Genomic DNA, 22203 nt, shown 5'->3' on the forward strand with positions numbered 1-22203 from the left:
GAAGCAAAAGAGAAAGGAAGCTTCAATATATAGGCCACAGATGTGCTTGAGCCACATTGTACATGTCTCAGACTCAATAGTGAAAAGTACTCTAAAACTTAAAATTAAATATGAGGGGGGACAGATTTTACAGATGCTTTCTCAGTGCCTTTCCCCCCCCCCCAAGTTTATTTATTTATTTAAATAATCTACACTCAACGTGGGGCATGAACCCACGACCCTGAGATCAGGAATTGCATGCTCCTCGACTGAGCCAGCCAGATGCCCCGCTTTCTCACTGCTTTGTAAGTGGTCGTCACCCAAGGTGGACACCAATTGATGGGACGCAGGGCAAGAAAAACTGCATAACTCCCATATAAACACCTATCTAAATTCCTGTGAAACACCATAATATTTAGTAGCAATTACAGATAAAAATAACTAGGTTAGTTATCCTAGACTATTTTGGCTTCTAGACCTTAAGGACACACCTCTACTGCAAGTTACGCAAGAGGACTCAGAAACACATTCAGGAATTTATGGAAAAACCATTGGACATATAGTAGAATCACCAGTATAACTAACAAACTGTTTAAGAGGCCACTCCTGGCTACTGGGGAACAGATGAAAGTTTTTGAGGATTCTTTCAAAACGGGCAAAGCAGAAACTCAAAAATAGGAAGAAGACCATCATCAAATTCTTGCTAGTAAAAGTGCAGTCAATGAAAGTCTAAAAACAGAACAATAGGGCAGCCTGGATGGCTCAGCGGTTTAGCGCCGCCTTCAGCCCAGGGTGTGATCCTGGAGGCCTGGGATCGAGTCCCACGTCAGGCTCCCTGCATAGAGCCTGCTTCTCCCTCTGCCTGGGTCTCTGCCTCTCTCTCTGTCTCTCATGAATAAATAAAATCTTTAAAAAATAAAAAATAAATAATAATTAAAAATAAAATAAAAACAGAACAATCCTCAAGTCTGCACTCACAGTTCTATCATTGGGTTTATCAGGCAGGCTCTGGAATCCCCAGTAACAATCTGAGAACAGGAAATCCTCATAGGTAAACTAACCTATCAAGAAATTAATGAGTCTAGGGGTGCCTGGGTGGCTCTCCCTCCACTCGTGTTCTGTCCCTCACTTTCTCTCTCAAGTAAATAAATAAAATCTTAAAAAAAAAAAAAGAAATTAATGAGTCTAGCACAGTGCTAAACTCTTTAAATAACTGTAAGAAATGTGTAGAGACACAAGAGACCTAAGAATCCATTGTGGTTGACAGAATAATATCTTCCAAGGCTGGCCTCTAAAAGCTGAAAAGATAAGAAACAGATTCTCCTACAGAATTCTCCTACAGAGAGCCTACAGAAGGAATGTCACCTACAGATCCATTTTTGACTTTTGACCTCCAGAAGGCTAAGAGAATAAATTTGTGCTGCTTTAAGCCACTAAGTTTACAGTAACTTCTTAGAGCAGCAAATAGGAAACTAAGATACTCTTTTTAATCCCCCACTCATTTTATAGATGAGAACAGAAGTTCAAGATAGGTAGATTTACCAAGACAACGGAGCCAGTAAGTGGCTGCACTCATAGGTGACCTGGCCCTCAGATTCACAGTCTGGTGCCTTCCCACTTCACTTGCTTAACTTTACCATCCCTTCCTCCAAGAACCAGTCATTTGACTGGGAGGGAAAGACCAAGTGATTAAATCTTTAGGAAAAAATGTTGCCAACTCTAAGTTCTGTGGTACTAGAGTTGCAACATGAATCTAGTGTGGGCAGCAAGAGTTGCTGGAATGTTCAGGGAAGCCCCATGCTGAGCTGTGAGCTGAGTTTCAAGGAAGAGTCAGATTGGTCAAGGAGAAAGGAGAGACAGTTAGTTGTCCTAAGCCTGGGGTAGAGGAACTACAGGCTGGAGGGGGAAGAGGAACCAGACCAGTCTGATAAGTATGAAGGACCAGAGTCTAGACCAAGAAGAGAGATGAAAACTAGAAAGGTGTTTGGACCCCAATACAACACCACAGGTTCTTGAGTGGAAGAGTGGCACACTGAAAATAATAACTCCAGGCCGATGGGTTGTACACCTCCTGGCAGTGGTACGCCCAGCCTCAAGAGGAATCCAGAGTGGAGGAGTAAGGGGTGCAGCAGAGAGATGAGAGAAGTGTGGCAATTCAATGGAGCAACAGGACGGGTTGTATAAGCCTAGGAGGGAGGTGGGCACAGGGTGCCATGAGGTATGGGGAGGGGCGGGGAGGGCAGCAGTTCTCTCCAGTGGGTAAGGAATAACTCATCCCCTGGGAATCCCAACACATGACACAGAGGGCCCTGGAACATTCAATTTTTGCATAAGTCCTCAGGCTTGGTGACGGTGCTCAAAGGACAAATGAAGATTCCACTCCTGAAGAACCCAGCTCCCCATTCTAACAAGTTTGGTGGCTTATCAAATGATGAGCAGCCTGAAATGTAGACCTCTGATTGGAGAGGAGATGAGGGAGGGTGATAAGCCAACTGTGCAAGAGCCTGTCACTTCTACCACCAGGAAGGGAGTCCCTGCCCAGTTCAAATCAGCTTCCTGAAATCCCAGGCCAAATCATGGCAATGGCAACCATACCATGACCCTCTTTCACAGTATTCCATTATATTTTTAACATGGCCACATGACTTGGAGATTTCCAGAGGACAGTTGTTTTTTGTTACTTACACATGAATGAAGTTTGGCCAGTGAAGAAGAGCTACACTGGGGGAGCAGAGGTATGGTGCAGGTCTAAGACATTTTATCAGTGGTTCCACTGAGATAAGATGTCCAGATTAGGCCAATCCATAGGAACAAAAAGATTTGTGGTTGCTGGGGCTGAGGGATGGAGAAATGGAGAGTGAACGCTTAATGGGTCCAGGGTTTCTTTTGGGGTAATGAAAATATTTTGCAATCAGAGAACAGTGCTGGGTGCACATTGTGACTATAAATTCCTCTGAATTATACACCTTAAAATGGCTTAAATGGTGAATTTTATATAAATTTTTCCAACAATTAAAAATGCTTTTTAAAAAAATGTTCCAAAAAAAAAAAAATGTTCCAAGAGGACCCTGGGTGGCTTAGTCAGTTAAGCATCTGCCTTTGGCTTAGGTCAGATCCCAGGGTCCTGGGACTGAGCCTCATGTCAGGCTCTCTGCTGAGCAGAGAGCTTGCTTCTCCCTCTCCCCATCCTGTTCATGTGCACTCTCTCTCTCACTCTCTCAAATAAATAAATAAAAATCTTTAAAAAATAAAAATAAAAATGTCCCAAGAGTTTACTCAGAAATGACTACATTTGGGCAGCCCAGGTGGCTCAGCAGTTTAGCGCCGCCTTCAGCCCAGGGCACGATCCTGGAGAACCAGGATAGAGTCCCACATTGGGCTCCCTGCATGGAGCCCGTTTTTCCCTCTGCCTGTGTCTCTGCCTCTCTCTGTGTCTCTCATGAATAAATAAATAAAATCTTAAAAAAAAAAAAAAAAAAAGAAATGACTGCATTTAACTAAGATGGGGATCCACAGGGGAGGACAAAGTGCTTCCCACCCTTCCAGAGCCTAAGCCAATTACAGCAGCCCTTCTAGAAACCATGTCCTGCAGGATACTATCCCTGAGAGATTAAAAACAGGTTCTTCTACAAGTAACTAAAACTGAGAAACACTCCGCAGGGATTCAGGATTTGCTTTTGGAAATTAAAGCTCTGCAGAGGCCTAAGGTTTAAAAAACAAAAGGTTTTCAACCTTTGCTAACACCAGCATTTCCGACCCTTTGATTATAAACCCATTTTGTGTAAACTACGATCATTCCATTCCATGGGGACACATTTCAAGAACTGCTAAGTTAGAACACAAAAACATGCGTGAGAGAATAAACCTAAAGTTAATGTGATTCAGGCAAAGCTAAATGCCCTCAAATGCTGAACACTCGCAATGCAAAGAGTAAGAAGTATAGTGGAAAGAATGGAGGGACAGTCATGGGCAGCTAGAGAGAAGAGGTGGCCTAGGAGGGTGTGTGAAATGTGGGGAGAAGAGAAGGAGGTTCAGGAACGAGAACGAAAAAACAAGAGAAGTAGGAGATGCCCAAGCCTGGCTCTTTGTAGCCACGGTGAGGAGAAAGTGGCCATGACCAGACCGGAGGCTTATGCTGTAAAGGAGCCACATGTCAGGAGAGGCATGTCAAGAGTGCGTCCACAGGCATGCAGAAATCTGAACTATGTAAGCCTCAAACACACCCGCTGGTCCAGGTCCCCTTAAAGCTGTCAGGCCCTACACCCTGGGCCACACGTCGTGCAGACGTTCTCTCCCTCCGTTCTCCTCTAAGATGCCCCAATCAAATCTGCTGACACTGCAGGGACTGTTAGCAGCTCCAAATGGCAAGCCTGTCAAGGGTGTTGACTTCTGACCACGGATCAAAGATTCAAGAACCCAAAAAGAATTTTTCTAAAGTGCCACTGGGCGTAATCCGTTGGCATGGGTTATTTCCCCGTGAAGGGTAAAGAGGCCACCAAAATCACATCTCAGAGGATTGAAAACCTACCTCACTATCTCTGCCACCTTCCCAGCTCCACCCTTGGTGCTTTCTCTCCTGAGTTCTTTATGACAGTTTACATTTCCAGGCACACAGCTTCTATGAATGCAACTTTAGCTAGGTCTTCTGTAAAAATGTCTTCCTCGAACCATCTGCTAAATATTAATGATTCAGGTCTCTTGTCCGCTCACTCCGGATGACAGTATCAGCTCCTGGAAATGGCTGCCACCCCAGGCCTCCATCCATTTACACCCTAGGGTTTTGTGTTCCCAAGGGCTCCAAGTTAAGAGCTCAGCAGCTCTTTTATAGGGAAGGACAAGTAGCTATCACATGAAAATGCTCATCTGTGAACTGATCTGTCGCAAAGGATGAATACTCTAGGCAAAGGCACAAAGTGCAAACAAATATGCCAAGTCTGAGGAAAGCAATGGAAAAGGTTTACTCATAATTATTTACATGCTGTTATGTTGATCTATTTTATCTTATTTAATCCTTATGGCAACCACTTGTTAATCGTTGCAATGTCAGATGCAGAGTCACTAGACATTGTAAGTAAGTTCCAAACCAGTAAGTTGTAAACCAGAAGTGCAAATCAGCAGCTGATGTAGAATATAATGGAGCCCATAAAAGCCATATTAGTCAATAACAGGATTCCCCTCAAAGCCAACGGCAAACAATCTAGTGAAAGATTAAAGAAGAAATCCACAAGAGAGAATATCCATAGAGAATGATCAAAGAATTAAGACAGAACTTTGAAAAAAAGTAAGGGAGTCCTCTAAAATTTTGGAAAAAATTACTTTTGATAATCAGATTGCTAAAGTTAAACATAAGAGAAAGATGCTATACACATACCCTTGTACAATTTTGCTTTCAATATCCCAACTGCCCACATGGGATTCACTCTGTTTATGCCCAGAAATCAATAATAGCTGCAATTATCATTTAACTTAAGTGAAATAAACTTTTTTTTTTTTTAAAAGATTTTATTTATTCATGGGAGACACAGAGACATAGGCAGAGGGAGAAGCAGGCTCCATGCAGGAAGCCCAATGCGGCACTTGAACCCGGGACTCCAGGATCATGCCCTGGGCCGAAGGCAGGCACCAAACTGTTGAGCCACCTAGGGATCCCTGAGTAACAATCTGCTACAGAGAGTGATAACTCCGGACAGCCAGCACATAAAAACCAGGCTTGTTAATCTATATGGGTTGACGCCAGCCAGTGACACACAGACAGTGATTACATATAAAACCTGTGTGCCCTTCTGAATGCTATTGTTGAAGATTAATCTTAGGATACTTCGCTGAATGTTTGAACATGTTAACTTTGAACTTAATGTGACACGTGAACATTTAAAAATTATAGGCATTTCTGAGGTTTCCTTTTTTTTTTAAAGATTATTTCTTTATCTTTAGGGAGGGTAAAGGCAGAGGGAGAGAATCTCAAGCGGATTCCAGCTGAGCGCAGAGCCCAGACTCAGGGCTTTATCTCATGACCCTGAGATCATGACCTGAGCAGAGACCAACAGCCAGATGCTTAATCAGACACGTAACAACAGAGACACCCAGGTACCCCTGTGAGTTTACTGTCTCTAAATGTCTGGATGTGTGGGGTTTACCTAATCAGGTGCTTGAAATGTAGTAAGTTTTTGCCTTAATATTTTTTAAAAGTTTAAAAATGGCTGAGCTATCTATGTGTGTCTTGGGAACGACACAAAGAACTGCTAATGAAAACAGAAAGAAACAATTGAATAGACTTGGAAACCCAGAGTGGAACTTGACCGAGACCCCACTGGGCAAAGAACGCTATAGAAAGGGAAGGATGGCCTGGAATGAGAAGACAGGAAAAATTCCTAGGACAGATCCACATAAGAACAGTGCAAATAACCAATCAGGTACAATTAAAGTGTGAGACTATAAAAGAAAACATGTCCTGCACCGCACACTTTGGCCTTGCGCTATCAGAACAGTAATTTGGGGATGCTCGATATTCTTGCTTAAGTCATTTGACGGAAAATGCCCAGTTAATCCTTTACACGAGGTTTGACATTATCATGAACATTGCATTATTCTGGCTCTTGCTCTCTTACTCTTGATTTGTTCCAAGAGGTGTTTGGGGATGGAAAGAATGAGAGCTTTGGAATCAGGCAACCTTGTGTTTAAACCTCACTCCTGACTCTTATGAGGTACATCAGCTTGCAGATGACTCAATTTCTATAAACTTCGATTTTCTCATCTGTAAAATGGGGACACTATCACCTGCCTTAACAGAGTGCTAAAAGGATTAAAGGAGATCAAATATGTAGCCATAGTAACATAGTAGATACTCTATCATTAGAAAAGTCCCCACCTTCTTCACTTCCTTTAGACTTGTCATGTTTGCTCACGCTTTATGCCTTTGCCTAGAATACTGTCTCGAGCCCAGCTTCATTCACTGCCACCCCTTTCATGCAGCTTTCCTGAATCTACCAATACAGATAGCTGCTTTCACTACCCGGTCCCCAAATGCTTTGTCTGGTGCTTATCACAGTTCTTTCAGCTTCCCCTCTAAGGCACCTGCTTCTAGAAGGAGACTCTTACAGGGGTCCCCTGTAACTCCAACCAGAGCACTGTGTTCAATAGGTGCTCAATAAATGACTTTTGGCAGAACAGCCTTTGGCTAGAGGCAGGTCTGATGCCATGCCTCATGCTTTGTTTTTGGTAAGCTACTTGGGTCTCTGCTCAGCTAAGTAAGGGACCAGGGCAAACAGGTCAGGATTTAATCAAATGCTGCATGAACTTTAAACAATGTCACCAAAGACATCATTGAGATAAAAAGATTTATGAACAATGGACAGGAGGAAAGGCTGTTCTTTCTAGGTTCTGCTGTGTGACCACAGGAGCTGAGGATACAGAGGTGGCTAAGGCTTTCTACATACAGAGAACAGAACACTTATGCCCTTCACTCAGGCAGGCTCACGATAGTGCTTTAAAGGGCAGTGGAGGGCAGCCCGGTGGCTCAGCGGTTTAGCGCCGCCTTCAGCCTGGGGTGTAGTCCTGGAGTCCTGGGATCGAGTCCCATGTTGGGCTCCCTGCATGGAGCCTGCTTCTCCCCTGCTTGCCTTTCTCTTTCTCTCTCTCTCTCTCTCTCTCTCTCTCCATGTGTGTGTGTCTCTCATGAATAAATAAATGAAATCTTTAAAAAAATAAAAATGAAGGGCAGTCGAGAAGGGAAGAAGAATAGAGGATGTGCCCCCCACCCAAAGCAAAACCTTAAATTCTTCCAACCACATCTGATCTCAGAAGTCACTGTCAGCTTCAACAAAACAAGAGAATAAACCAAGCACCAGTCAGGCATGGGCTCCAGGACATGGAGAATCCAACAGAGAAGAAAAATGGAGAGTGATGTCCCCAGGATGATACCCAGTCTGCTGGATGACCACCAGTCCAGATGGGACTGGCTTGCAGGAGAGCCTCCCTGCGCCCCTAAAAAAGAAAACAAAGAACAGGCTTGACAGTACCAACAAGAGTTTTATAGTTCTGCCTAAGAGAATGAAAAGTGATAATCATATAGCAAACTGAAGTAATGGCACACAGTGGGACAATTATTAACTCCAGAAAAAAATTTAAAAGTTACACCAGAACTGTAAACCATAAGCAGGGCATGGCCTGCATGACCTGGCTGAAAAGAGTGACAGCCATAATAATATAAACCCTGATCTAAGCCATAATTGTGATACAGCTACATTGGAAAAATGTAGAGATGGGATGTGGGAGAAGGGGATAGGGGAAGGGAACGGAAGGGAGGAGAGGACAAAAATTTTCACTTTCCATAGTAGGGGGTAGAAAAATTGTTTTGGTTGTTTAATGGACTCAAAGTATGAAGTATGCTCAAAGTAGCAGTTATAAGCATGTTAATTTAGAAATAATTCACAGAACTTTAGAAATATTCAGAGACAAAGACAAGAAACCACTAAATAATTGAGAATAGTTGCCCCTGGGAATAGCAATCAGAGATGCCAAAGGGTGGAACAGAGGAATGCTCTTTTTTTATAATAAGTCAGGAAGTACTCTTTGCCTTTTTGTAAACATATACATGCTTTATTTTGATTAAAGCCTTTATGCACTACTGGACAGAAGATCCTTCCTCCAGGTGTTCCAGTAGATTCTATGGGTCCTGTGTGGAAGCATTCCGTCCCCCTAGGCTGAGGATGGCTGGGACCATCACACAGGGATGACTCAGGGAGACATGGTGCAGAAAGAACCAGCAGCCTTCACCACCCCCACAACCAAAAATAACTCCCAGGTGGCACCAGAGTATGACGTGGATTTGGGTGTTATAGAGATGGCAAACACAATAACCAGGGTGATTGCTCTGAGAAGCCCCAACCTTCCCCCAGACACACAAAGATCCTATAACCTCTAGAAGAGGCAATGAATGTCCTACTTGGGTTTCCAAATCAGGAGCCGCTAAAGCAAAATGACTATCAACAAGCAATGTGTATACCTGACCATCATCAATGCCAGATATCAAACATCTGGTTTTACATTGAAATATGAAGATGGACCTTCTTCAAATTTCTCAGAGCCCAATGGGGTTGACTATCATGGTTTCCCTGTTTTGTTAATGAACAAAGGATCTATGGGAACTTCAAAGCCAAAAGACTATGCCAGACAAGGTTAAGTATCTGGAGGAACAGAACTACGTTCCCTTGAGTACAGGATACTAAGCCAAGCTTTGAAACCAAGACCAGCTCTTTAAGAAGCTTTCAGTACAAAATCCTTGAGATATACTGGTGCACTTTCCACACGTCTGAAATGACAAAACTGAAACCCGGGCGGGGGGTGCTCTTATCCAGAGTTACAATATCTCTACACTCTGCTCAAAGTTTAAAATAACTTCAAAAGGGCTGCCTGCTTCTAAGTGGGTTACTGTTACACAGGAGCCAAACACTGAACTAAGAGCAGGAGAGACATTTCACTCTGTAATATTATCTCATCAAAAAAAATTCCTAGGGATTTAAAAGGGAAACTTCCTTCCCTTTGTCCTTTTGCTGCTGCCAGCCAGGGTAGGGTGTCACTGTGGCACAGAGGTTTACCTGAAACAACAGTCCCTGAACCTTTTCTTAAAAGGTGTGGTGGCTAGGATCAAGACTTATAATGTACGTGAGGGAATGGAAAAGGACAGCCCCACCCATTTTCTCTTGAATCACAGGGTTTCTTTTTTCTGTTCTATGTACAAAGAAAGAGACAACTCTCTTTGCTTTTTGAACAGACCCAGTTTAAACCTTTTTCCGGATTGAGAATCTAGAAGTACTTGAATATAGCTTTTACCCCGATGTGGTTATAGCAATGGAGATGAAAATCTGTCAGGCACAGAAAGGTGCTGGCTATTGCGGTTTGCTGCCACTTCCAACTGGAAACAGCCTAAGGATTAAACCAGCACTTCTCTGCTGAGGGCTCTGGCTCTCAGAACACTAAGCCGTAGTCTCCTGTAGTGGTGTCACTTTGTAGAGAAAAACCAAGGACAGCCTTTACCCTATCAGGTTCTGCTGTACCAAAAGAACAATCAAGAAGTTGCTTGTAAGAAGCTGGGTAAGGCAACAAGTATTTCAAGTCCACTTTCTCTCTTGAGTATCCTGCATCCCCTGGAATTTCCCTCTGTCGGAGGATTACATTGAAACTTAGGTATGGCTCTGTGTAAATCTCATGTCTGACTTTACAAACCTCCACCAAGAACTTCTATTTCCAATTTCAAATAGGTAAGGCGATGATTCATAAGTTAAATTTTTTTTAAGTGTTCAACAGACTATACAAAAGCATCTGAAAACATTAAGCAAAAGTTAATTCTACATCAGTTCTTTCTGTTTGGTTTTAATGTTTTCTTTTTTTTTTTTTTTTTTTTGTTTTCTTCATTTTTTAAAAAAAGTAATCTCTACACCCAACGCGAGGCTCAAACTCACAACTCCAAGATAAAGAGTCGCATGCTCTACTGACTAAGCCAGCCAGGCATCCCCTTGATTGTTCTTATTATAAAAAGGTAAGGGTTAGGTGCTTATGCACAACGGAGTTACTGAATCAAGAGGAAAGATGCTGGAGAGGAAACAGTGAAGTGGAATTCTCCTTCTTCCAAATTGAAAAAGAATACCATAGGGGGGCCTGGCTGGCTTACTCAGCAGAACATGTGACTCCTGATCTCACGGTTATCAGTTCAAGCTCCACAATGGGCATGGAGCCTACTTAAATAAATAAATAAAATAGAATACTATAAAACAACAAATCATTAAGACTGCATGATGCTAGTCTGAAACCAGAATAAAACAAGTGGAAAAGAAATTCCCAAAACACATTAAATCTTTCATAGGATTTTTTTAAAGATTTTTATTTATTTATTTATTTGAGAGACAGCATGTGTGCGCATGAGAGAAAAAGATCACAAGCAGGGGGAAGGGATAGAAGAAGCAGCAGACTCTCCACTGAGCAGGGAGCCCAATGCAGGACTTGATCCCAGCACCCTGGGATCATGACCTGAGCCAAAGGCTGATGCTTAGCCGACAGCCACCAGGTGCCCCGGATCTTTTTTTTCTTTTTTCTTTAAGATTTTTTATTTATTCTTTTGAGAGAGAAAGCAAGTGAGAGCATGAGCAGTGGGGAGCTTCAGAGGGAGAGGAACAGACTCCCCGCTGAGCAGGGAAGCCTGATGCAGGACTCTATCCCAGGACCCAGTGACCATGACCAGAGCCAAAGGCAGCCACTTATCAGACTCAGCTACCTGGGCGCTACTCATAGGATCTTAATACAACACAAACCAGGAGTAACATGAGGCTCTATGAAGGAATCATTTAATACATCCTATTGGGCAGGTAGGTAGCAATGTACAAAAAAGTTCAACGTGGCCACTAGAAGTTATTCTGAGAAATGATGAGGGAGCAGTTGAGGCAATACCTTTAGGACAATTAACAAGCTAGATAAGCAACAAAGTAGACAGAAAGAATGATGTATTCTTAAAACTCATATGATCAGCAACAGATAAAAGAGGAACGAAATGACAGAAGTTAAGAGATACATATAAACAATTTATAGTAAAGAACAGAAAAACCACTGTTCTCACTGCTGATTAATGCACGGCAAAATCAAAGTGAATCAATGCTAAGCCCCACTGAGGGAGGGCTGTGGGGAAAGATGTATGTAAACACACCTGGCCACACTGAGGATTGGCTGAATTTGTTGGGCATTAGTCTGGCAATATGCAACAAAGCCCAAGTTCCTTAGGACCTTCCCCCCGCCCCCTCAGAATCTCCCTTTTAGAATAGATCTGAGGATGTAATCTAAAACAAGGAAGAAACTTTATACAATAAAATCCTGAGGCAGTCCTCCTGCAAACTGTGAAAACTTTGAAAAACGTGTGCCCTTACCGACCATACGATATAACCAAGAGAAATGATGTGCATAACTTATGGGCTATTTTATAATCACAAGATGATAATGATAAAGAGAATATGGTAATTAAAAGTATCATGTGTGAAGTTTTAAGATAAATTTGTATGCAAAGTGGAAGCCTGCTGAAAATACCACCTGCTGATGGGCAAAAACTGAAAGCAAACAAAGTTTAAAAAGTCAGTGGGTTCTTAGTAAGGATAGTGGGAGATTTTCCTTGTTTGGATTCCCATACAGTGTTCATTTAAACCAGCATCTGCAGAGCACTGACCACGTGTTGGACGCTGGGCAGGAAAAGGTAATTAAGATCTGAGCCCTCCCTTGCTGTATTGTTTGATCAGCAGCTTGGGAAAAAAAAAATCTAAAATGTATGTACATACACGGACACAACAGGTGACAGAAATTGGAAGCTCCCCAGGGCTTTTTCCTATCAGTCAACTCTATGTGTAACACAGTTTCAAAGTAACAACTGGCAGTACTACCACAGCACCCTAGTACTGCATCCTCAGACAGATGTGCTGCTTTTCCAAGACAACATGCCTCCAATGGGCTGGTCCAGCAGACAAGTGCACTCTGGAGAAATCTCTCTGTATGAGCTGGAAAGCCAGGCACTTTGAGTGTGTACTAGCTACCAAGGCAAACACAGGCTGCCTACCAGTGCTCAGCAAGAAAACACAAGCAAAAGGTTTCGTAGACCAGCTCGTAGGGTGGAATCAACAAGAAACGCTGTCCTACTCAATTGAAACATGGCAGTTTAGCTCTGATAATCCTAATACTTTGAGCTTGCTCAAGAGGAAGACCTGATCACAGATAAATTTTACAAAGTTACGTCATAATCATTCCCTTCCTTCTTCAATACATACAAAACAGGTGGACGAAACCACTCAAAACAAAACCAAGGCTAAAAATCCTTCCATCATATGCCCCAAAATAGACCTCTCCAAATATTACAATAAAGTACCTATCAGGGGTTCTTTATAAAATAAAGACAGTAACTCCTGAGATTTGACAATTTCTTACAAGGTACTAATGAATGGAATAAAGCCCAGCTCGATGTAATCTTGAGTAGTTTTCTAAATGCGAAGAGAGGCAGGGCTTTTAGAGGCAGGTTCATTATTTTCCAGTTGAGATTTTAAGTTCATTTTTATTCAAAAGGTCTCTTTCATTGGAAAAACATAGAAAGTAAAATGGGAGGAATAATTCAACACTTGCCAAGCAACTGTTCTGAGATTCTTAACCCAGTTTTTTAAGAGCAGGCAGGCACTTCAGAGTCCAGCTTCAAGCAGAGCCTGTCATTCTATGCTGATGCCACCATGGACATGGGCTATTAGCCACCGACCACTTATCTTCTGTGTGGCCTTGGAAGAGTCTTGTAACCTCTGAGCCTTGCTTCTCCCTCTGAAGGGCAGGGTTGATCATGCCCTACCATGTGTGCATACCGGAGTATCAGATACAAAGTGGGCCTGTGTGCCTGGCAAGTGGAAAGGAGGCTGAAAGACAAGACCAAAAGCACAAGCAACCAAAAAAATTGATCAACTGGACTTCCAACAAAAAGTGATACCATTAAAAAAAAAAAGTGATACCATTCATACTGTAAGAGACATCATCAAGAACATAAGACGACAACTCACAGAATAAAAGAAAATGTGCAAATCATATATCAGATGGGGGGATTAGAATATGGAAAGAACTCTTACAACTCAAGAATAAAATGACAAATTATCCAATTAAAAAAAATAAGCAAAGGATCTAAATAGATATTTCTCAAAGAAAAGGGTGCAAATGCCAATAAGCACATGAAAAGTTGCTCAACATCATTAGCCATGAAGGCAACACAAATCAAAACCACAATGAGATGCGACTTCATGTCCACTAGGATGTGATAAGACAGATAAAAGGAAGTGCTGCCTAGGATGTGGAAAAATCAGAACTCTGTACACTGCTGGGGAGAAGGTGAAACAGGAAAGCTGCTTTTGAAACAGGCTGGCAGTTCCTCAAATGATTACACACAGAGCTACCATCTGACCCTACAATTTCCCTCCTAGCTATATCCCCCAAGAAATGAAAACATAGGTCCACACAAAAGCTTGCACATGAGTGTTTATAGTCGCATTATTTATAAGAGCCTAAAGGCGGAAATAACCCAAATATCCATCAATAGATGAATGGGTAAACAAAATGTGGTCCACCCATATGATGCAATATTATTATCTGGCCACAAAAAAAGGAACAGAGTATTGATGCGTGCTATGGCGTGGAGGAACCTTGAACGTATTATGCTGAGTAAGAAAAATCAGTCATAAAAGTCCACATCTTCTATCACTCTGTTCATAGGAAAGTCCGGAATAGGGAAAACCACAGAGATGGGAAATAAATTAGCGGCTGCTTATGGCTGGAGGGTAAGAGAACGGGAGAACAAGAAGGCAGAAGCAAAAAGGTACAGGATTTCTTTCAGAGATGCTTGAAATGTTCTCATATGGATTATGGTGATGGTGTACAACTGTGCGAATATGATGAAAACCACTGAAATCTACACTTTCTACAGGTGAACTGCATAGTATATGAATTCTATTTCAATGAAGCTGTTATTAAAGAGCTATGTGAATAAAGAACAAGTCAAAAAGAAAAAAAGAAAAAAGGTAGGTCAAGACCCTAATTACACTGGTGGCATGGGGTGATGAGAACACAGCCCCGAGGTTCAGTTTCCTAATCCATAAAACAGGGGTGGCGCCTACAGCATCTGAGCAAGATGGAATAAGCCAATACATTTAACAAATTAGGATTCCAAGGTTGAGGGGTATATTAGGGCATATTGCCCAAGAGGAGAGAGCCCTAGCCAGAAGCCCAATGCCACCAAGAACAGAATGAAAACAGGAGGATCCCTGAAGGGCAGTGGGTGGAACCAGAACTACCTCCATTCAACATCCCCAACGCCATGTCATCAATCAAGAAACCCATCAAAGGAATGCATGAAAGCAAGACACCAGTGACAAATCCAAAGAGGGCAAGCATCCCCAGAGATGGGAAGGGTGCCTTGAGTTCCCTGAAGAGTCACTAGCAAAACCCATAGGCTACAGATTCATCCCACTCCATCCCTGCTGCTCTGTAATTGTCCTGGCGAGTTTCCAACCCAGGAAGGGCCACTTGATGAAAATCACCTGATTAAAATATTCCTGTGTAGTCTGTTAATAGCAGGGGAGGTGGGGATAGGGAACGGAGAAAAACCACAGGCTCATGAGTTAAAAGCAATAAATTATATGCTGGGCTTTGCCACCCTGTATGACCTTGGGCAAGTCGCATAAGAGCCCCATTCTCTCTGATCCTGAGAGCAAGAGGAATGCCTGCCACTTGCCTACCCCATGGGGGTTTGGGGAGGATTAATGAGCTAATGTCTGAGCTGTACTTCAGGCTCCTTGGAGACAGCCGCTATAGATCAGGCATTATTAGCACAAGCCAGGACAGTTTCTTGCCCATTCCTCACCTCATTAAGCCACCTATGCTTTATTACGTCTGCTATAAAAGTTCTTGCTCAAGGAAGAGTGGACTCAGGAGGTCATAACCCAGGCTGGGTCTACCCTTAGCCAATCTTGTTAAAGCCACTCCCTAAACCCACACGCAGGGCACGCTGACAGTCTAGCACAGTGTCCGGCATTTGATACCAGAGATGGATGATTACAACAGCCCTCTGGACTTTTTGGTTTTGATCGAAATCCTTTGCTTTGTGTTGCCACCTCTCAAGCCATGACTTTCTGGGACACTAGGGGTTGACCACCAGGTTAGGGAGGGGGACAGTGTAGACAGACTCCTGGAATCTTCCACTACTCAGTTCTTAGGTGTCAGACTCATGGACAGGTTTTCACAGTGTCCAATTTCAAGGCTATCAACTAAAGAAATCATGTGGCTCTCCATTCACAATAAAGAAACCTATATTTATGGTATTTCTAAGTGAGGGCAAGACTGTGTTGCATAAGTGCCTATAATAGATACAAAAAACTATACTTCGTGTGGATCTCCATCTTCAGGGGTCTTTATCCAGTTAGGCGAATTTGACATTTATTCCTAGAAAGCTCACTAGCTTTGGTATGCGCCAGGAGAGAGAGAAGTCAGAGCAGGGAACCCAGGCGCTTCAGGTCATAGGACGAGAAGCTATAGGCCTATGGGTCAGATGGCAGAGGGGAATAGCTTGGCTAGGCCTTTGCTGCAGGTAGCCCCTTGCATACCACAGGTAAGGGCCTGAATGCCTGTTATTCTTGATGAACAAGAGAGAACATGGGGAGTAGGGGGATGTGAGGTGCACCTCAAGGCCATCTTCTGTCTCCCCTAGGGGGCTGTCATGGGATAGCTGCTCATTACCTCCTGGGGTCCAATGGGGATGAGATTCCTGCCCTGACAACCCCCCACCCCCACCCCAGAAGTGAAATGCTCGGCTCCTGTTTCACTGTAGCACTTTTTCAGTGTGGGACAAAGACCACAGGGAACTGGCCATTTTGGCTACTTCCCTTTTTCTGTCTATGTGAATAATAAATTCTCTGAAACTACAAGTGGCTCATCGTAACTTTACTGGATGAGTGAGGCAGGCGTTGGCCTTATCTTGTGTGCTTGACAAGAGCGTGCACCTGACTCTCACTTTGAATGCACCAAAGCTTTAGGTCAAGAGGACAGGGCTGCTTCCAGGGCCTTTCAAAAGGGAAGCAGGATCCAGGGCAATAAAGCAAATGCTGAGCCCCATGCAGACCAAGGCCTCCTGAGCAAGCTTCCCAGCACAGATGAAATTCTTCCCACCTCCATTTGTCATCTACACATTAAGGATACCAATACTGACACTATAAGGTTGCTGGGAAGAGTACAGATAACATACATTAAACTTCCAGGGCAGCGCCTAACATCAAAACATCAGCAGTCATAATAATGGCCACTAACACTGGTTGTAGGCTCGCCATGTTCTGGTTTAGGCACTGTTATACCAGTTACATGGGTGTGAACTCATTTGATCCTAACAACCTTTGAGGCAGTATTCTTTTTTAAGATTTATTTATTTGAGAGAGAGAGAAAGAGGGAGCACACACATGCAGAGGGAGAGGGAGAAGCAGACTTCCTGTTGAGCAGGGAGCCCAATGCATGGTTCAATCCCAGGACCCTGGGATCCTAATATGAGCCGAAGACAGACACTTAACTGACTGAACCACCCAGGCACCCCAAAGCAAGTATTTTTAGTATTCTTGTTTTATAGATGAGGAACCCAAGTTGGAGAAACTTAACAATCTTGTGCAAGGTCACACACAAGTAAGTGGCAGAGCTGAGATCTAAACCCAGGCAGACTACGAGCCTGGGCACTCCACTGCCCTACCACAGTCGACAGCAGATATATCCCCATCACTTCCTTGCTGCTGAAAAGAAAGGAACATGTTTTATCTAATCCAAATGCTAAGAACGGTTCCTATCCTGATAGCTTCTTAGTTATTAGCCTGAGCTTGAATAAAAAAATAAAAAACAAAAATAAAACTGAGACAAAGAGAAGGGGCTGGCAGCTATCTAAAGAACAGGTGCTACAGAAGTGATGGGGGACCCAGGCTTCAGAGTACAGACATGCCAGGTTCATAGTTAAGGACAAGGACAAACTGAGCTTCAGGATGCCCTGGTCTTCACATGGCAGAGGCCCAAATTTAGGAATATTGGAGCATCAAGAACACATTCAGCCAAAAGCTGGACCAATTGAGACAGATGTGGCAATGGAGATGAAACAAAAATAACAAATTCTGGGGCACCTGGCTGGCTTAGTCGGTTGAGCGTCTGACTCTTGGCTTCAGCTCAAGTCAGGATCTCAGGGTCATAAGATTGAGCCCAGGGTCAGGTTCCATATTCAGGAGGGAGTCTGCTTGGGATTCTCCCCCTCTGCCCCTCCCCCTACTCACTCATGTGCTGTCTCTCTCAGAAATAAATAAGTCTTAAAAAATAAAAAAGAAAAGAAAAGAAAGAAAATGCCAAATTCAGGGTTGTGGTCACATTTTGCAAGAAAGGAAAACAGCTATTTCTTAGGCGAGTTTTAAAATGCCCGAGTACCAGATATATTATTGTTCTACATCCCAATCCTTTGATTTCTTAAGGAAGCGTAATGATTTTATTACATAATTAATCCATCCACAGCACCTCCATCTTGAGCACTGGTTACCGGCCCGTTAAGTCAGTGATCCTTCTAACGTCTCTTCTCTACTTTCAGATATTTCTCCAAAAATCCTGACTAGCAAAGGTGTGGTTCCTATCTCTGCAGAGCTCTCAGGTCCTTATCTAACTGGAGGGAAAAAATATAAAAAAGTAAATGCTTAAAATTCAACAGGGTTCCAAAAGGTATCCTGGCAGGAAGAAAACTACCAATCTCTATGGATTTTCCTCACCTGAAGAAAAAAGGAATACGTAATAGCAAATTATAAGTGCACTAACTTGATCTAGCAACATGTTAATAGCAAAGAAATAGGTTAAAAAAAATAACCCCAGGGGATGCCTGGGTGGCCCAATGGTTGAGCATTTGCCTCTGGCTCAGGGTGTGATCCCAGGGTCCTCACAGAGAGCTTGCTTCTCCCTCTGACTGTGTCTCTGCCTCACTCTCTGTCACTCTCATGAATAAATAAAATCTTAAAAAAAAAAAAAAAAAAAACAAAACAACTAGAAGGTGGCCAAAGAGTTAGGGAATATACCAGGTACTCAGTCTATTTGTCGGTAGAGGAGAACAACCATACAATCTTTCCATCTCCATCAGGATGCAGTTGACCCACAGCAAGAAGCTTAGGGGACCACTCACAACCCTGGCAAAAAAGATCATCCACCACAACAGAAGTCCCAACAAGAGACCCTTACACCTTAGCTTAGAGAACTACCTCTGGATGCCTCGGAATCAGCTTAGTGTAGCTTAGTGTCACAGCCTGACCTGGGTCTCTTACAGCCATGGCCTTGAGCATGTCATTTAGCTCCTCTGAACCTCAAGGTTCTTCATCTGTAAAACAGAAGAAATACCCCAAACTATAAACTTCCAATACTGTGTTTAAAAGAGAATGGCCACTAGGGACACCTGGGTGGCTCAGCGATTGAGCATGTGCCTTTGGCTCAGAGCGTGATCCTGGAGTCCCAGGATTGAGGCCCACATCGGGCTTCCTGCATGGAGCCTGCTTTTCCCTCTGCCTATGTCTCTGCCTCTGTGTATTTGTCTTTCATAAATAAATAAAATCTTAAAAAAAAAAAAGAGGATGGCCACTCAAACTCGGGTCCCTTTACCACTCAAGGAGACTAAATTTGGGATGTCTAAGAGCAAACCTTTTAATTATTTATTTTCAAGATTTTATTTATTTGAGAAAGAGAGAGAGCGCCTGAGCAAGACAGAGGGAGAAAGAGAAGTAGACTCCCTGTTGAGCAGACAGCCCATCATGGGGCTCGATCCCAGGATCTTGGGATCATGACCTGAGCCTAAGGCAGATATTTAACCAACTGAACCACCCAGGCGCCCCAAGAGCAAACCTTTTAATTGGGGCATATGCAATAACCTGCTACCTCACTATTTAGAATTAGGGCTTGCAATGAAAATAAAAAAGAGCATTAGACAAAAAAAGACTACCTTAAAGTTGTTATTCTTTCACAGGTTATCTGTCTTCTCTCTTTGGCTTGTTTTGGAGATTTTTGCTTTATCCCTATGTTTGGCTCTTTTGCAACATGTCTAGGGGTGGATTTGTGGATTTATTTTAGCTCATCTTGTTAAGCAAAGTACTTTCTGTGTGTTTTCAATCTGAAAACTTATGATTATTTTGCTCCTGGAAAGTTCTCAGACTGCATCTCTCTGAGTAGTTCTTGTCTGCCACTGGCCCTACTCTCTTCCTCTAGGTCACCCAACTACTCTGTCAAAATATTAAAAAAATTTTTTTTCATCCTTTTCTACTGCATTCTGGGTAAAATTCTTGGCATGTCTTCCAATTCATTAATCCTATCTGCATCTTAGTGCAGTGTGGAGTTTCATTTGTTAAAATTTACATTGCAATGCTTATTTTTTATTCCCAGCATTTGCATATTATTCTTGTTCATATCCACCTATTAATATTTCCTTTCTGCCAATTGGGTTGCATATTTTCCTATAGCTGGAATTCATTCTTTCATCTCTGATAATTCAAATCATGCATCTTAAGGTCGTTGTCAGACTGCTCTATTCTCATTTAATCCTGAACAAATTAATCTCTCACTGTTGATTTTGTTGGCTATCTTTAGCAAAATTGGTTTTCCTTAGATGTCTTGGAATTTGGGTTTGCAACCCATACAATAGCCCATTGGGCGGGGTGGGGTGGGGTACGGTGCGAGTGAGAGGGTCTTCTCTGTACCACCCTCTCCCAACATTTTGTGGTTAGGGGGACGTTAGGAATTTCCCAGGATCCTGAAGCCTGGAACAGGTCTTGCATTGACAGACCAGGACTCCCAGGATATAATGACACTAGTAAGCTTCAGTCATCATGCCTCCAGGTGACCTTGGCCCATGATTAGGCTCAAGGTTGTATCTGTTCCCCCCCCCCCCCCGCCCCCGCCCTAGGCTTCATCCTGAGCAGTAATTGTCTTGGATATTTTGAACCACCTTTCAAGCTGGAGCAGCCCAGCCCAGACTTTGGTTTTAAGCAATGAGTCTGGCTCCAGTCCCCTCCCCACATGGGCTACTTTTAGTTCCCACTGCCCCACCAGAGTGGAGCTCCTCGTTGTCACCGCCTACTATCAGACTCACAGTGCAGCAGGACTGAGGCTTCGGCATCAATCTTTGCTTTGTATTTCTGTTCTATTTTCTTCATAGATATGTTTATCTTGTTTCTGAGCATAATTACATCTTTAATTTTCTTTTTATATTTAGTGTTTGGAGCTGGGGGGGGGGGCGCATAAAAGGAAGGGATCCAAAACTAAATTTATACACTGAGCAAAAGGTGATATTTAAACAAAGGCTGAAAGAGGTAAAGGAGAGAGCCATGACCGGGGGCAGGAAATTATCCCCAACAGAGGGAACAACAGCAAGTGCAAAAAACCAAAGGCCGGCCTGATATGTCTGAAGAATAGCAAGGAGCCTAGTGTGGCTGGAACAGAGTGAGCAAAGGTAGATGGAAAGAGGTGGGAGAAGAGGGGAGAGGCTGCAGCAGGCCATACCACAAAGGATTCCAGAAGCCTTCGTAAGTCATTGGTAAATTCTGAACAGAGTAGCAACATGGTCTAACTTATGCTTTAAGAGAACTGTTTTACCTGCTACATTTGGGAAAAGATAGAAGGACAGTGGCAGGAAGTGGAAAAGTGGCTGAAAAGAGCCCGCTTAGGAGGCTCTCGCAATGATTGGGAGGATAAATGATGGTGGACTGAAACAAGGTAGAAGTACAGAGAATAGAAAGTGGTTGAATTCTGAATATAATCAGAAGGCAGAGCCAGTAGAATTGGTTGGTGAATTGGAGGCAGGTGGGAGAGAAAGCAAGGCGTCAAGGGTGACTCCAAGGGACAGAACTGCCATTACCTGAGATGAAGAAGAATGACAGAATAGGGTGTTTTGTTTAGTTTTATACACTATTATGAAGATTAAGTCCTAAAAAAAAAAAAAAAAAAGACTAAGCCCTCTTACCTGACTACAAAGATATAGATATTACTATACGGCTCAAAAAAAGACTAAGGACTAGTATCCAAAATATATAAAGAACTATTAAAGCTTAACAATAGGAACACAATTAAAAATGGGTAAGAGATTTGAAGAGACTTCACAAAGAAGAAAGAGGAATGGCAAGTAAGTTCATGAAAAGATGTTCAACACTGCCAGTCATCAGATAAATGCAAAATAAAACCACAAAAAGGGGATCCCTGGGTGGCACAGCGGTTTGGCGCCTGCCTTTGGCCCAGGGCGCGATCCTGGAGACCCGGGATCAAATCCCACGTCAGGCTCCCGGTGCATGGAGCCGCTTCTCCCTCTGCCTGTGTCTCTGCCCCCCCCCCTCTCTCTCTCTGTGACTATCATAAATTAATTAATTAAATAAATAAAACAAAACAAAACAAAACCACAAAAAGGTACTGCTACACACGCTACACACTAGAATGGCTAAAATTGCAACACTAATAATACAATGTTGGTGACAATGTCAAGCAACAGGAACCCTCATACACTGCTTTTGGGAATGCAAAGTGGCACAGTTACTCTGGAAATCAGCTTGACAGTTTCTCATACAGTAAAACACAGACTTAGCAGCTTACCCAGCCATTCTACTCCTAGATATTTATACACAAGAAAAACAGCTTGACAGTTTC

At 42.9% G+C, this 22203-nt stretch overlaps 1 protein-coding gene across 1 annotated transcript in view; it reads right to left on the minus strand.

The window, feature by feature from the left end:
- Nucleotides 1-22203, minus strand: part of ZNRF3 (zinc and ring finger 3) — a 156821-nt gene that overhangs the window by 60878 nt on the left and 73740 nt on the right. The gene's annotated exons all lie outside the window — the stretch shown is intronic.

Source organism: Vulpes lagopus, chromosome 14 (genome assembly GCF_018345385.1).
Source record: "Vulpes lagopus strain Blue_001 chromosome 14, ASM1834538v1, whole genome shotgun sequence".
NCBI classification, from domain to species: Eukaryota; Metazoa; Chordata; class Mammalia; order Carnivora; family Canidae; genus Vulpes; species Vulpes lagopus.